This window comes from Carcharhinus amblyrhynchos, chromosome 5 (assembly GCF_965287045.1).
Source record: "Carcharhinus amblyrhynchos chromosome 5, sCarAmb.v2.hapA, whole genome shotgun sequence".
NCBI lineage: Eukaryota > Metazoa > Chordata > Chondrichthyes > Carcharhiniformes > Carcharhinidae > Carcharhinus > Carcharhinus amblyrhynchos.
In genome coordinates, this window is record NC_137328.1 from 29,629,519 (window position 1) to 29,646,051 (window position 16,533).

A 16,533-nucleotide genomic window follows, 5' to 3' on the forward strand; every position below is an offset into this window, starting at 1 on the left:
AATACTCATGCATACATCTGGAGCCTCCTAAGTTCAGGTCCAGCTTTGCCTTAGCATCTGGAAGAAAAGTGGAAAAGAGCTATTAAAGAAATAATGGACCAGAAATTCCAACCACTGGTGGAAATGTATGGTCCACCAAACATAGATTTTTTTTACATGCTTATGTTTCCTAAGCATCTCTGCTGAAACTCCCAATGTATGCAGCAGCCTCAGTCAGCACAGCTATCTGACCAAGCCCTAGCATGTGGCAAGAGATTGCTAACCATGCTCTCTTATGACAAGGCAAGCCTGGGAACACCCACTGAGGTCCATGTTCTAAAAGGCAGTTTTGTAATGAAAAGGGACCTTTGCTCTTATAAAAAGTATGTATTTACTTTTTTTATTATTTCTTTTAAGTAGTTAATGCTAGTGTTATTGGCTCACTCAAACTGTAAATTTATTTTAATTATTGAACATGAACATTATTTAACATGTATAAATAAGCAAATGTTTATTTATACATGTTCCATCCGCCACAGGAATTATAGTGGGCAAGGGCCTACCATGGAAAGGTCTGTTGATCTCGGGTTGGATTTTCCAGTTTTGGGGTGAATGAAGATGGAAAATCCCTCCCATAGAATCCCTATAGTGCAAAAGGAGGCTATTCAGCCCATTGTGCCTGTACCAAAAAGAATTCCACCCATGTTCTAATTCCATAACCCCATGAATTTATGTTGCTAATCCCCTTGACACTAAGGGGCAATTTAGCATGACCAAATAACCTAACATGCACATCTTTGGACTGTGGAAGAAAGCAGAGTACCTGGAGGAAACCCACACAGACACAGGGAGAACATGCAAACTCCACACAGACAATCACCCAAGGGCGGGAATTGAACTAGCATCCTTGGATCTGTGAGTGCTAGCCACTGCATCGCCCTAAATCTGTGTTGTGTTATTGTATAACCTTTTATGAGCATGAAGGTAGGAGCTTTAGAGATGTGCAGCCAGATAGGTGAGTGACCACTGGAAGGGGCAGGCAGTCAGTGCAGGAATCCCCTGTGATTGTCCCTCTCTCTAACAAGTATACGATATTGGATACTGTTGGGGGAGATGGCCTATCAGGGGACACTGATAGGCCATCTCTTGGCAGCACTAGCCAGAGCAGTGGCACCACAGCTGGCTCTGTTGTTAAGCAGGAAAGGACAAAGAGCACTAGAGCAAAAGTTATAGGGGACTATAATAATAGTTATAGGGGACTATGAGGGGTGCAGATAGGCACTTCTGTGGATGTGAAAGAGACTCCAAGATGATATGTTGCCTCCCTGGTGCCAGGGTTGAAGATGTCTCTGAACGGGCAGAAAGCATTCTGAAGGGAGAGGGTGAACATCTAGAGGTCATGATACACATTGATACTAATGACATAGGCAGGAAGAGTGATGAGGTCCTGCAGCAGCAACTTAGGGAGTTAGGTAGAATGTTAAAAAGCAGGACCACTACAGTTGTAATCTCAGGATTACTTCCTGTGCCACCTTCCAATGAGGCTAGGAATTGGATGATAGTGCAGCTCAACTCGTAGCTAAACAGCTGGTGTAGGAGGGATGGTTTCAGATATCTGGACCATTGGGGTCTCTTCACTACTACGACAATGACTCAACCTTTAGGCTCTGAAACTCCAGCGATCACCTTCTTTTCATTCATCTCTTGGAGCTCTCTTTCAAACTTTCCTTTTAATTTTATCTTTGATAATTTACTTAATATCTTCTTTGTTATGTACATCTTTTCTTAGTCATAGAGTTGTAGTCATAGAGTCATAAAGGTTTTCAGCATGGAAACAGGCCCTTCAGCCCAACTTATCCATGCTACCCTTTTTTTAAACCTATAAACTAATCCCAATTGCCCGCATTTGGCCCATATCCCTCTACATCTATCTTAACCATGTAACTGTCTAAATGCTTTTTAAAAGACAAAATTGTACCCACCTCTACTACTACCTCTGGCAGCTTGTTCCAGACACTCACCACCCTGTGTGAAAAAATTGCCTCTCTGTATACTTTTGTATCTTCCCCCCTCACCTTAAACCTATGCCCTTTAGTTTTAGACACCCCTACCTTTGGGAAAAGACATTGACTATCTAGCTGATTTATACCTCTCATTATTTTATTGACTTCTATAAGATCACCCCTCAGCTTCTATGCTCCAGAGAAAAAAATCCCAGTCTATCCAGCCTCTCCTTATAACTCAAACCATCAAGTCCTGGTAGCATCCTAATAAATCTTTTCTGCACTCTTTCTAGTTTAATGATATCCTTTCTATAATAGGGTGACCAGAACTGCACACAGTATTCCAAGTGTGGCCTTACCAATGTCTTGTACAACTTCAACGAGATGTCCCAACTCCTGTATTCAATGTTCTGACCAATGAAACCTAGCTTGCTGAATGCCTTCTTCACCTCTCTGTCCACCTGTGACTCTACTTTCAAGGAGCTATGAACATGTACCAATACATCTCTTTGTTCTGTAACTCTCCCCAACACCCTACCATTAACTGAGTAAGTCCTGCCCCGGTTCAATGTACCAAAATGCATCACCTCACATTTATCGAAATCAAACTCCATCTGCCATTCGTCAGCCCACTGGCCCAAATGATCAAGGCCCTGTTGCAATCAGAGTTAATTTTCTTCACTGTCCACTATGTCACCAATCTTGGTGTCATCTGCAAACTCACTAACCATGCCTCCTATATTTCCACTCACAAAACCATGCTGTCCCTAATCAGTCCTTGCGACTCTAAAGGTCTGTAGATCTTGTCTCTCAAACTACCTACCAACAAGTTACCCACCACAGATGTGAGGCTCACCAGCGTCTCGTTCCCAGGCTTTTCCCTGTAGCCCTTTTTAAACAAAGGCACAACATTTGCCACTGTCTGATCTTCAGGCACTTAACCCGTAAATATTTTTGATTCAAATATCTCTGCTAGGGGACCTGCAATTTCCTTCCTAATCTCCCACAATATCCTGGGAATTTCTCTCACGGACTTATTTACCTGGATGCGCTTTAAGACTTCCAGCACCTCTCTCTGTAATGGTGTTTCAGCTTTCTACAAGCCAAATTAAGTGATTTGGCTTTCTACAAACTCTGCAGTTTGATTCACATGTGAGACATTTCCTTCTGTTTGTGAACTCATGTGGTCATCCACATCTTCTGCATATTTTTCTCTCAATATGATGTGTATTATTTTGTTGTTGTTTCATTGCATCAGCCCTGCTGCTTTCCTCTTATTAAATGAAATATTTGGGTAGTCAGCATCTTCATCTGTCTGTAGCCTCATGTGTTCCTGCAAGTGTCTACAGCAGCTTATGATATTAAGAGCATGTCCTTTCAATTTGTTTTGTACTTCAGACTTGCAGTTGATCCAGCAGCCTTTCACCTGTATTCTGAGTTTACATTTTCTGGCAGCATTTTTGAACCTTGTTATAAAATTGTCAAATGGCTCACTTCATTCCTGTCTCAGGCTTTAAAATTCATATCAGGAGACTGACTTTGACTGGAAATGTGTGTTAATTTTCAAAAAATTTGTCTGGGATCCTGCTGCCATCTTCACTCGTTCTCGGCTTGTACACAAACTCTCCTGCTCACAAAAGGACGTCACTGACGTTTTCCTTTTCTCTATTGCCTTATAGAAAGTTACTGAACATTCTTCAGAAGCATCTTAAAGGCCTGCAAGCTGAGAGAACAGCTACATATAGAAGTGTGGTAAGGAGCAGGAGCGGTTCATGCAGGCAGCAAAAGGCTACCAATCGAGATATGGTGATCTGGGGCTTATGGTTGTGCCAGACAATGTTTAATGAAACAAAAACATTAGATGATTGCGGGGAGAGAGAAAAAAAGCAGCATCTGAAGCCTAAGAGTACCATAACTCTTTGGAAAATCATTTTTCAAAAGTTTGTGACAAATCTTCACCTGTAATGTTGCTTGTTTAAATCATGCAAAATGCTGAATTTCTCATATGACTAAAATACATAAAATGATACATTGTTACTCTGCATGACTGCAGTGCAGCAATGAATTAATCTATATCTTCACATAATAAATACTTCCTAGCTCTTTACGAATAGCTATTTGACATACAGCAATTGGAATGTTCTCCTTGGAGCAAAGAAAATGTAGGGAATTTGAACTTAATTCAAAATTGAGGGCTGTTGACAAAGCTGGTAGGGAGAAATTCTGTGGTTGTTAAGTTGCAGGGTCATAGATTTTTAAATAACTAATAAAAGATATAGAGACAAAATGAAGAGAAGAATTCTGCCTGTGTTGTTAAGTCTGGACTGTACTACATTAAAGAGATAGTATCAGATTCAGAGTAACTTCCAAAAGGCTGCCATACGCTTCACAGAACAGCTGAATTGTTATGGTGCAGGAGCCCATTTCATCGAATCATACAGCGCAGAAGAGGCCCTTTGGCCCATCGAGTCCACAACGACACATTAGAAACACACAAATTCCCACTTAATTCAATCTGCCAGCACCTGACCCACAGCCCTGAATGTTATGATGTGCCAAATGCTCATCCACATACTTTTAAAAGAATGTGAGGCAATCTGCCTCTACCACCCTCCCAGGCAGCGCACTCTAGACTGCCACCACTGTCTGGGTAGAAATGTTTTTCATCACATCCCCCCTAAATCTCCTGCCCCTTACTTTGAACATATGATTGACTCTTCAACTAAGGGGAACAGTGACTTCTTATCCACTCTATCCATGTCTTCCAAATTTGTACACCTTGATCAGGCTGCCCCCCCCCCCCAAACTTTTCTCTGCTCTGACAAAAACAACCCAAGCCCTGTTCATAACATAAAATGTTCCATCCCGGGCAACATCCTGGTGAGTTTCCTCTCCACCCCCCTCAAATGCAATCACATCTTTCCGATAATGTGGCGACCAGGACTGCACACAATACTCTAGCTGTGGCCTCAATAAAGTTCTATGCAACTCCCAACATGACTTCTCTGTTTTCGTAGTCTATGCCTCGATTGCCAAAGGCCTATTTTGGGTGGCATGGTGGCACAGTAGTTAGTAATGTCCCTGTAATGCTGTCTGGTTGCTCCCTGTGTGCTGGAGCAGGTTCCCTGTCAGTCCCTGTAACACTGTCTGGTTGTTCACGGTGTGTTCGACCAGGTTCCCTGTCTGTACCTTTAACACTACCTTCAGCTCTCTCACTCTCCATTCGTCATGTGCGGCCACCGCCCCGGAAGTGTTTGCCGCTGCACGGAGCGGGGCAAAAGGTCATTCATTCACTTAGCAACAAGGCGAGCAGGCCCGGAGCACCGGCTCTGTCGGTAAAAACAGAGATTCAGCGGCTGTCTATCAGCGACTGAACTCAGTGAATCCTCTCCGCCGGAGAGTGCCGTCTGTTCGGGCTGCGAGTACAGACTGAGCGCCGGGAGCGGCTGTGCCCAGATAGGCCCCGAGCCGGAGGGTGAGTAAGCAAAGGACTAGGAGAGAGGGGCAGCGGCTTCTCCATCAGCAGCTACACTAAACTCTGTCGCTGTAAATCTACACGACACAATCTTTAATACCACTAAACTCAATCTCTGTAACTCGACGCGACGCAGTCTCTAACACCACTAAAACAGTCTCTATAACTATAGATCTCTAAATCTACACCTCACGGCCTTTAATACCACTAAACGCATGTGCTCCAAGCACACAATACAGTCTCCAGCGCCAGTAAACCCGATCTTGAGGAGTGGACATCTCACAGAGAAGGAGGTGCTGGAAGTCTTAAAGTGCATCAAGGCAGGTAGATCCCCTGGGCTTGTTGAAATGTATCCCAGGACGTTGTGGGAGGCGAGGGAAGAAATTGTGGGTCTTCTCGTGGAGATATTTGAATCATTGACAGCCACAGGTGAGGTATCTGAAGATATGAGGTGATAAATGTTGTGCTTTTGTTTAAAAAGACTAGCAGGGAAACGCCTAGGAACTACAAACTGGTGAGCCTAACTGGTAGTGGCTAATGGCATTTGGAGAAGCAATGACTGATTCAGGAGAATCAGTACGGCTTTGTGAATGGAAAATCATGTCTCTCAAATTTGATTGAGTTTTTTGGAGGGGTAACCAAGAAGGTAGTTGAGGTGCAGTTGATGTTGTCTACTTGGACTATAACAAGGCCTTTAGCAAGCTACTGCATGGTAGGTTGTTGCATAAGGTTAAATCTCACAGGATCCAGGGTGAGTTAGCCAGCTGAATACAAAATTGGCTTGATGACAGAAGTTTGTAGAGGTGTTTGTAGAGGATTGCTTTTCAAACGCTACCTGCCATTCTGTCCAGAGATGTGTGGCTTAGGTTGACTGGCTATGCTAAATTGCCACTTAATGTCAGGGGGACTAGCAGATAAATGTGGTGGGGTTATGGGAATAGGGGCTAGGTGGGATTGTGATTGGTGCAAACATGATGGACTGAATGGCCTCCTTCTGCACTGTAGGGATTCTAAACTGGAGGCCCGTGACCAGCAGTGTGCCTCAGATTGGTGCTGGGTCCACCGTTATTTGTTACTTATACCAACGATTTGGATGAGAATTTATGGGGCATGGTTAGTAAATTTGCAGATGACACCAAGATTGATGGCATAGTGAACAGTGGTGTAATGGGATCTTGATCAATTGGGCCAGGGGAGCGATGAATAGCAGATGGAGTTTAATTTAGAGAAATGTGAGAAAATAATAATAAATCCAGTATCTCTAACTGCACAACACAGCCTTGAACACAGTAAACTTGGTCTCCGTAACTCTACACAATGCAGCCTCTAACACCTGCTCTCTAATTCCACACACCACAGCCTTGAACACCAGTAAACCAGGACCCTCTAACTGAACAACACCGTGTTTAATACCACCAAACCCAGTCTCTCTAACTGCACAACACAGCTTCAATCGTCAGCAAACCCGGCCTCTCTAACTGAACAACACAGCCTTTATTTAATACCAGTAAGCCTAGTTCCCCTAACTACGCAACACATTTTCGAACATCAGTAAACCCGGTCTCTGTAACTCTGCACAACACAGCCTTTAATACCACTAAACCCATTTTCCCTAAATACACAACGCAGCCTCTAACACCAGTCAGTCTGGTCTCTGTAACTCTACACAACACAGCCTCCAAACACTAGTAAACCTAGTCTTCCTAACTACACAACACAGCCTCTAACACCAATTAATCCAATTTCTCTATCTGTACAATACAGCCTCTAACATCAGTAAACCCAATCTTTAACTACATAACATAGCCTCTGACACCAGTAAACCAGGTCTCTTTAATTACATGACAGAGCTCTGACACCAGTAAACACAGTCAATCAAACTCTGCACAAAACAGCTCTTGACACCATAAACCCGGTCTCTGTAACTGCGCAACACAGCCTCTAACACCAGTAAACCTGGTCTCTCTAACTGCATAACACGTTCTTTAACACCATTAAACCCAATCTCTAACTGCACAATACCAATAAACCCAGTCTCTTTAACTGCAAGACAAGCCTCTAACACCAGTAAACTCAGTTTCCCTAACTACACAATACAGCATCCAACATCAGTAAACACAGTCAGTCAAATTCTGCACAACAACACAACCTTCAACACAACTGAACCCAGTCTCTGTAACTGCATAACACAGCCTTTAATACTAGTAAACCTGGTCTCCCTAACCACACAACACAGCATCTAATACCAGTAAACCAGTTGTCTCTGACTGCATGGCACAGCCTTGAACACCAGTAAACCCAGTCTTTCAAACGTTGCACATCTCTAACACCACTAAACCCGACTTCTCTTAACTCTGTACAATGCAGTGTCTGACATCAGTAAATCGGGTCTCTCTCTAACTGCAAAACACAGCCTTGAAATACCAGTAAATCCAGTCTCTCAACATAGAACCTACAGTGCAGAAAGAGGCCCTTTGGACCACCGAGTCCACACCAAACACAATCCCACCCAGGCCCTACCCCCATATTCCTACACAATATACCCCTAATCCCTCTAATCTCCGCTACCCTGGACACTAAGGGGCAATTTCTTAGTATGGCCAATCAACCTAACCCGCACATCTAGGTTGCTTTGGTTTTCTGCCATAGTCCAAAGATGTGCTGGATAGGTTTTGGCCATGATAAATTGCCCCATAGTGTTGGAGGGGGATTAGAATCATAGAAAATGTACAATGCAGATGGAGGCCATTTGGCCCATAGAGTCCTTATCCCCACAATCCCACACATTTACCCTGCTAATCTCTCCAACCTACGCAACCTGGGACACCGAGGCCGGTATTGAACCCGGGTCCCTAAGTGCTGTGAGGCAGCAGTGCTAACCATTGTGCCATCATGCTGCCCAGGAGGGTAAATGTGTAGATATGGGGATTGAACCTGGGTGAGATTGTTGTTGGTGCAGGCTCGATGGGCCGAATGGCTTCCTTCTGCATTGTAGATTCTATACACGACACAACCTTTAATACCACTAAACCCAGTATGTCTTACTGCATACCACAGCCTTGAACACCAGCAAACCCAGTCTCTCTAACTGCACAACACAGCTTCTGACACCAGTAAACCCAGCATCTCTAATTCTACACAACACTGTCTTTAATACCATGAAACACAGTTTCTAATTACACAACACAGCTCCTAATACCAGTAAACCCTGTCCCTTTAATGGCACTACACAGCTTCTCACACCAGTAAACCCAGTCTCTCTAACTCTGTACATTACTGCCTCGAATACCAAAAAGAGAAAGGAAGTATTTCATAAGCCTAAAAGGCTTAGGACAGAAGAAGCCCTTGAAGAATACATAGAATGTAGGAAGTAACATAAGGAAAGAGTTAGGAGGGCTAAAAGGGGTCATGAAAAGTCCTTGGCAAACTGGATTAAGGAAAATCCTAAAGGCATTTTAGGAGCAAGAGGGTAGCCAGGGAAAGGGTTGGTCCATTTAAGGATAGTGGAGGGAATCTATGCATGGAAGCAGAGGAAATGGGTGATATACTGAATGAATACCTCGCCTCAGTATTCACCAAAGAGAGGGACTTGATGGATGAGTAGCCGAGGGTAGGGTGTGTAGATATCCTGGGTCATATATTAAAAAGGAGGTGACGTTGGGTGTCTTAGAAAGCATCAAAGTAGAGAAGTTCCCAGGGCCTATGGGATCTACCCCAGAATACTGAGGGAAGCAAGGGTGGAAATTGCTGTGGCCTTGACAAAATCTTTCTATCTTTAGTGTTTCCAACTTTTTGTATCCTCATTGGCTGCAGATGAAGTTCCAGAGGACTGGAGGATAGCCAATGTTGTTCCAGTGTTTAAGAGGGCAGCAGGGATAATCCAGGAAACTATAGGCCAGTGAGTCTTGCGTCAGTGGCAGGGAAATTACTGGAAAAGATTCTTAGGGACAGGATTTACTCACATTTGGAAACAAATGGACTTATTAATGAAAGCATGGTTTTGTACTAACTTAATCAAGTTTTTCGAGGAAGTGAAGATGACAGATGAGGGAAAGGCAATGGATGTTGTCAATGTATGGACTTCAGTAAAGCCTTTGACAAGGTACCTCATGGCAGACTGGTACAAAAGGCAAAGTCACATGGGATCAGAGGAGAGCTGGCAAGATGGATACAGAACTGGCTTGGCCATAGAAGTCATGATGTGGAGACCTGATGTTGTCAGACTTCTTACTGTGTTGGCCATAGAAGACAGAGGGTAGCAGTAGAGGGACGCTTTTCTGAATGGAGGACTGTGACTAGCAGTCACAGGGATCAATTCTGGGACCTTTGTTCAGAGTATATCAATGATTTGGAGGAAAATCTAGCTGTTTGCAGATTACACAAAAATTGGTGGAATTGCGTATGGTGAAGAGGATTATCAGATGATACAGCAAGATATAGACTGGTTGGAGACTTGGCTGGAGAAATGGCAAACGGAGTTTAATCTGGACAAGTGTGAGATAATGCATTTGGAAGGTCCAATGCATGTAGGAATTATACAGTAAATGGTAGAACCCTTAGGAATATTGACAGGCAGAAAGATCTGGGCATATGTGTTCACCGATCACTGAAAATGGCAATGCAGGTGGATAAGGTAGTCAAGAAAGCATACAGCATATTTGCCTTCATCGGTCGGGGCATTGAATATATAAATTAGCAGGTCATGCTGCAGCCATGCAGAACCTTTGTTAGGCCTCATTTAGAATATTGTGCACAATTCTGGTCGCCACACTATCAGAAGGATGTGAATGTTTTGGAGAGGGTACAGAAGAGGTTGACCAGGATGTTGCCTGGTCTGCAGGGTTTTAGCTATGAGGAGAGGTTGGATAAACTCGTTTGTTCTCATTGGAACGACGGAGGTTGAGGGGTGACCTGATAGAGGGCTACAAGATTATGAATGGCGTGGACGGATGGATAGTCAGATGCTCTTTCCTAGGGTAGAAAAGTCAAGTACTAGGGGATATAGGTTTAAGGTTTGTGGGGAAAAGTTTAGAGGAGATGTGAGAGGCACGTTTTTTACACACGGTGGTGAATGTTTGAAACACACTGCCTGCGAAGGTAGTAGGAGCAGGTACGATTGTGCCATCTAAGGAGCAACTAGATGAATACATGAATAGGATGGGAATGGAAGGTGCATACCATTGTAGTTTAGGCAGGCATTACGATCGATGCAGGCTTGGAGGGCCGAAGGGCCTGTTAGTGTGCTGTACTTTTCTTTGTTCTGTATAAACCCAGTCCCTCTAACTCTGCACAACGCAGCCTCTAACACCAATAAACCTGGTTTCTCTAACTCTATACAACACAGCATCTAATACCATGAAACCCAGTCTCTGTAACTCCATATGACAAAGCCTTTAATACCACTAAACCCATTATCTCTAACTGCACAGTGCATTGTCTGACTCCAGTAAACCCGGTATTTCTAACTCTAAACAACACTGCCTCTAACACCAATAAACCCCATCTCTCTTAACTGTACACAACTCAACCTGTAACATCAGTAAATCCAATCGCTCTAACTGAACAACCCAGCCTTTAATACCACTAAATCAGTATCTCTAGTCTCTTTAACTACATAAAACAGCCTCAATCATCAGAAACCCAGTCTCTAACTGTACAACAGAGCCTCTAAACACAAGTAAGCTGGGGCCTCTAACTGAACAATAACACAGCTTCAAACAATAGGAAACCTGGCCCCCCTCAACTTCATAACACAGCATTTAACTACCACTAAACCAGGTGTCTCTAACTGCAGGACACAGCCTCTAACGCTAGCAAACAGGGTTTCTCTAACTGCACAACACAGCGTTTTAATATCACCAAACCTGGTCTCTCTAACTCTACCTGACACAGTCTTCAATACCTTGAAACCCAGTTCCTAACTACACAACACAACTAACACCAGTAACCTGCTTGGGGCAGTAGAGGTGTGGTGATTTCTGGGGCAGCATGGTGGCATAGTGACCAGAGACGCAGTTTGGAGTCCCAGCTTGGGTCACTGTCTGTGTAGAGTTTACACATTCTCCCCATGTCTGTGTGAGTTTTCTCCCACAGTCCAAAGATATGCAGTTTGATGGAGTGACCATGCTAAATTTCCCATTAGTGTCAGGGGCACTAGCTGAAGTTAATGTATGGGGATAGGGCCTGACTGGGATTGTAGTCGGTGCAGACTCGATGGGCTGAATGGTCTCCTTCTGTACTGAAAGAGTTCTATGATTCTGTGAACCCGGCCTTCGTAAGTGTGTAGAACACAGCCTCTAACACCAGTAAACCTGTTCTCTCCAGCTGCACAATACAGCCTCAAACACCAGTAAACCCTTCATGTTCCACCCCTGAACAACTGCAGCTCCACTTGTGCCCCCCCGCCTCCTTTGTTGTTTGGCAGCTGCCTGTTGTGAAGTGGCAGGCAGAGTGCATTGACTGTACATTGAAATGTAAGAACATTTGCAGGGATTTCTTTTGAACTCTAGGTCATGATTACAAACCCATTTATAACATTACATCACCCGTACCCCAAAACTGCCTATATCCCAACTCACTCTCGTCTTTTTGAACTGGTCTTCTGTCACTTTTCTTTCCCACCTTCCCACCCAGACAATGGCTGACACAATAGTGCACTTAGAACTCCCTGTCTGACTACACCCTGCCTCCAAATGTCTCCTTAAGACCATCTTCCTTATCCGTTTATTTGGTGACTTCTTTAACCCTTCTCTTTACTCCACCACGCCTTATTGTGAAGTGTCATGAATAGAAAGTATTCCAACTCTGCCATGCAATCACAGCACTTTAGGACTGACTTCGTAACAGGGATGGGTGGAGGGGGCTCTTAATTTTGCACAGTATTGAATAATATGAAACACATTAGATTAAAACAAATATATTGTAGGAATATTGCCGTGTTTGCAATATTTTGGCCAGATTCTGGTAATGCACTTGGTCCTCATGAATAGTACCACAATCTATTGTTTCAGCAAAGTGAGTTACATTGATCCATGATTATCAGTTTTCAGCATATGCATTTTCTGATCTCTGGAATCTTGACTACATTTTTAATGTTATGTTTATAATAAATGCACACTCTAAATTGATCTTTATTAGTATTCAGAAATACAAACTTGGATCTAAAAGCAAAATCACACCATAAAGTTCAAATATTGTCCTTTATTTGTCAGGAAATCAAGGAAAGGGATCCTTCAGTTGGTAAAAAATCGTAACAAGAAAATATTTTTCTGGTTAGAATCAGAATTGTTAAGTGCAGAAGGAGGTCATTTGGCCTGTTGAGCCTGCACTGACAACAGTCCCACCCAGGCTTCATCCCCATAACCCCAAGTATTTACCCTGCCAGTCCCCCTTGACACTAAGGGCAATTTTGAGATGGCCAATCAATCTACCCTACACATTTTTGGACTATGGGAGGAAATTGGAGCACTTGGAGGAAACACACGCAGACACAGCGGAGAATGTGCAAACACCACACAGTCACTCGAGACCAGAATTGAACCTGGGTCCCTGTGCTGCCCACCAGAAATCTGTTTTGAAGTACTATTAAATACCCATATTTGTCTTCCAACCTCCAGTTTGTTCAATAAAAATGGGACAGAGATGCTAAGGTGACCGTAGACAATGCTCCCCCTTGGAGTGTGTTGATTGGTGACACTACTATCTCTTGAATTACAGCACAGTTTTCCGCATTCTGTTTTGTGGGAGATCCCCTGCAAACAGAGATACATTCCGGGATTCATCATGTCTTAGATTATGTAAAATAGTAACCTAAAGGAAATGCATGCATTCGTTGTTGAAAAAAGCAGACAGTAGAAATAACACATTTGTATGTTGAGGAAGAAAAGATGAAAACTGACCCCCTTTTTGGACTTTCTGTGGACCAAGGGTCCCTGTTGGAAATACTAAAGATAAAAAGATTTTGCATTTATATATAATCTTATCACACTTAAAGGATGTTAGAAATAGCTTCACATTTAATTCCTTGCCTTACAGTCACTTTTGTTATTTGGCCGAAATAGTGTTGAAGCAGAAAGCAACTGTGCAGTTTGCAGCTATCAGAAGAAAATCAAAACTAATGGTTGTCATATAACCTAAAATCTATGCTGTAATATTTTGTTTTTTTTTTAAACTTTATTCCAATCCAGTCAAGTCAAATTAAACCCAATTCAGCATCCCAACAAGTTGGGACATTCCCGATCCAAGCTGACAAGACAGGGCTCTCACCTCCTGTCTTGGGCTTGACCTACATGATCCAAGCTGATTGGAGTAGGTGTAGCTCCTCCTCCAGGGCTTGATCTCATTTGCATCTTAGCCAAAAGGCTGAGATGCCGCTTTAAAAAATTGCTTCAAATGAAGCTGAAATGTAACCTAATGACTTCAACCAAAGTGCAGCATGTCGATACTACACTTGATCTTAGCCAAAAGGCCGAGAGTTGTTCAGTTTCAGTACTGACTGTTATTGCTCTGATTTGCGTTGTTTGGAGAAAGACTGCCATTTTTGTTGGCTGATTTGGAATCTTCAAGCATTTTGTTTATTGAATTTTGAAAAAATATTCAACAGTATAATAGGTTAAAATAGCTCAAGTGAGGGTGTGAATGTTTTGATTTGGATTTATTTTTCTCACCTGACAAAGTAGTAATTTTCTTCTTCAGCTTTTGCTCGTGGAAGTGATGATGTACAATTAATGAGGGCTATAGGTTCCAGGGGACTACAACTCTTTGTTTGACTTTGCAAACAAAGTCTTCATGTCTGAGGCTAAGCAAGGAGGGCTAACATCATTGACCCTCAGAGGTGAACTGTAACCTATTCCTGGTTAACATAAATTCACGTACGGTTTCAATTCGGAATCAATGGGAACTTGTCAAGATAGACCTGATATTAAAAGCAGAATTTTGTTAACCTGTGATACATTACCACGTCAAGTGATTATTAGCTCAACATGGGATTCAAAGAAATGTAGTTCATCTGCATTGATCTGTAGAGACTAAAACATTCTCATTGGAGGCTGACATTAGGAATGTATAGCTGACCTCCAGTTATTTGTGATTTTCTGTCAAACATAGAACCAGTGGCTGGGAGTGAAGTGAGAAGGATGACCGTTGTTAGACCAAAAACCTTGCATGCCTTTATGAAAGGGCCATAGGACTTGAAAAAAATTCTTTTTCCTAAACATTAAAGGAATATGTACTAGATGGCAATACAGTGGTCAGCGCTGCTGCCTCACTATGCCAGGGACCTGGGTTCAAATCCAGCCTTGGGTGACTGTCGGTGTGGAATTTGCATGTTCTCCCTGTGTCTGTGTGGCTTTCCTCCGGGTGCCCTGGTTTCCTCCCACAGTCTAAAGATGCACACGTTAGATGGATTGACCATGTTAAATTGTCCCTTTGTGTCAGCTGGACTAGCAGCGTAAATATGTGGAGTTACAGGTATAGGGCCTAAGTGGAATTATTGTTGGTGCAGACTCAATGGGTCAAATGGCCTCCTCTGCATTGCAAGGATTCTATGATGTTATACAACTCCTTATAAGCCAGGGAGCCTCCAGCTTTGCTCCCACCCCTCCATCTGAACTACTGGCAGTAGTGCAGGAGATTTCAGTTCTATTCAACACCCTTGTACTGGAAAAGGAAAGAAATCATATTCAAGTTGTCCTCTGTTGACTCTGCCCATAAGCTTTGATGGGTGTGATAAGAACAGAGTTAGACTTGGCTGTGATGTCATCTCTGGCGGAGTAACCTGGGTTTATGTTTGCCAGTTGGGTGATATACTGAAGGGTAGCAAGTACCTGTAGAACTGTACTCCAACACTCGTCTTTTGGAACAAATGGTACTCCAACACTAGTCTTTTGGAACAAATGGTTACATGCTGTCATATAAGACAAAGCCTAGTTACTTGTTTCTTCATTATGAATTTAAAAGACTTGAAGGATGCTTGCTGGATCTAGTTACATTAGCCATGAATACCCCTGCTCAAGGCATCAATTACCTGATTTTGATTGTATCTAGTTCGTTAACTCCACTGAATAAGTCTTTGTGCAAGTGCTGCTCCCCATCATCCCTGTGCTTGCTGACTTTTATTGGCTCATCTTCCACCAATGTTTCAATTTAAAAAGTTAACCTTGTGTCCCAATTCCTCTTTTGTCTCACCCCTCTCTATCACTCAACTCTTCCAGCTCCTGCAAACTTTAAAGAACTCTGCATTCCTCTGACTCTGAAAGAATCCCTGCTTCTTTTCCCTCATCATTCGTGGACATATTTTCAGCTGTCTTGGTACTGAGACCTGGAATTCCTTCCCTGAACTCTTCTGCCTCTCTCCTACTTTAAAACATCTACCTTTCTTTTAGTCCTGTATCTTAATGAGTACCTCTTTGGTTCTTGTGTCAATTTTTCTTGAAGAAGCTTTCCTATGGCTCAGGATGCAATTTAAATGCTAGTTATTGAGCCCTATTTCACCATTTTGATTCTAAGTGCTGGGTGGACTTGTATCTGGGAGTGTTTCAGATCTGACTGAGACTTGTTCTCTGGTGCCCCCATGCACACTCTGCCTGCAAAAATATCAGCAAGCCTGAATCGCGCTGCTGCCTATGGGTGGGGCTTAACATACTCAAAACACTGCAGCACCGATCAGCGCCTCCAACTGTGCATGTGCAGAAAAAAAAAGATAGAATAACGGTCCCCTACCACTTTGCTCCCGGGCCGGATAATGCCTTCCTCTGGCCCCACACCCACAACGTTACTGACCCCCTTATCTCCCCCGCCACCCAGAATGATCCTGACCCCTCAGCCCCTTCCTCTGACCGTTCTCAGGCAGAGTGGCAGTGGACCACCACCACCACCACCGCGCGCACACACACACACACACACACACACACACACACACACACACACACACACACACACCCCCCCCCCCCCCCCCCCCCCCCAAACGATCTCAGGCAGAGCTCAGTTGCCTTCCCCTCTTTGTCCTAGAAGCAAACTGCACGTAACTTGCTGGAAAGCTCTGCCAAACTGCGTGCAGCTGTTCTGCCCTAACAGGGG

The 16,533-nt window shown here is 43.4% G+C and overlaps 1 protein-coding gene and 1 non-coding gene across 3 annotated transcripts in view; one reads left to right on the plus strand and one right to left on the minus strand.

Annotated features, from left to right (window-relative positions):
* The first annotated feature begins 5,251 nt into the window (after positions 1-5,251).
* The window catches only part of uba6 (ubiquitin like modifier activating enzyme 6), a 236,257-nt gene continuing 224,975 nt past the window's right edge, over positions 5,252-16,533 (plus strand). For both annotated transcript variants that reach the window (XM_080188556.1, XM_080188557.1), the window contains exon 1: positions 5,252-5,457. The gene's annotated coding sequence lies outside the window, so the exon portion shown is untranslated. The remainder of the gene's footprint in view (positions 5,458-16,533) is intronic.
* Positions 13,744-13,936, minus strand: LOC145343584 (U2 spliceosomal RNA). The gene has a single exon (XR_013886740.1). It is a non-coding gene; the product is annotated as a U2 spliceosomal RNA (small nuclear RNA).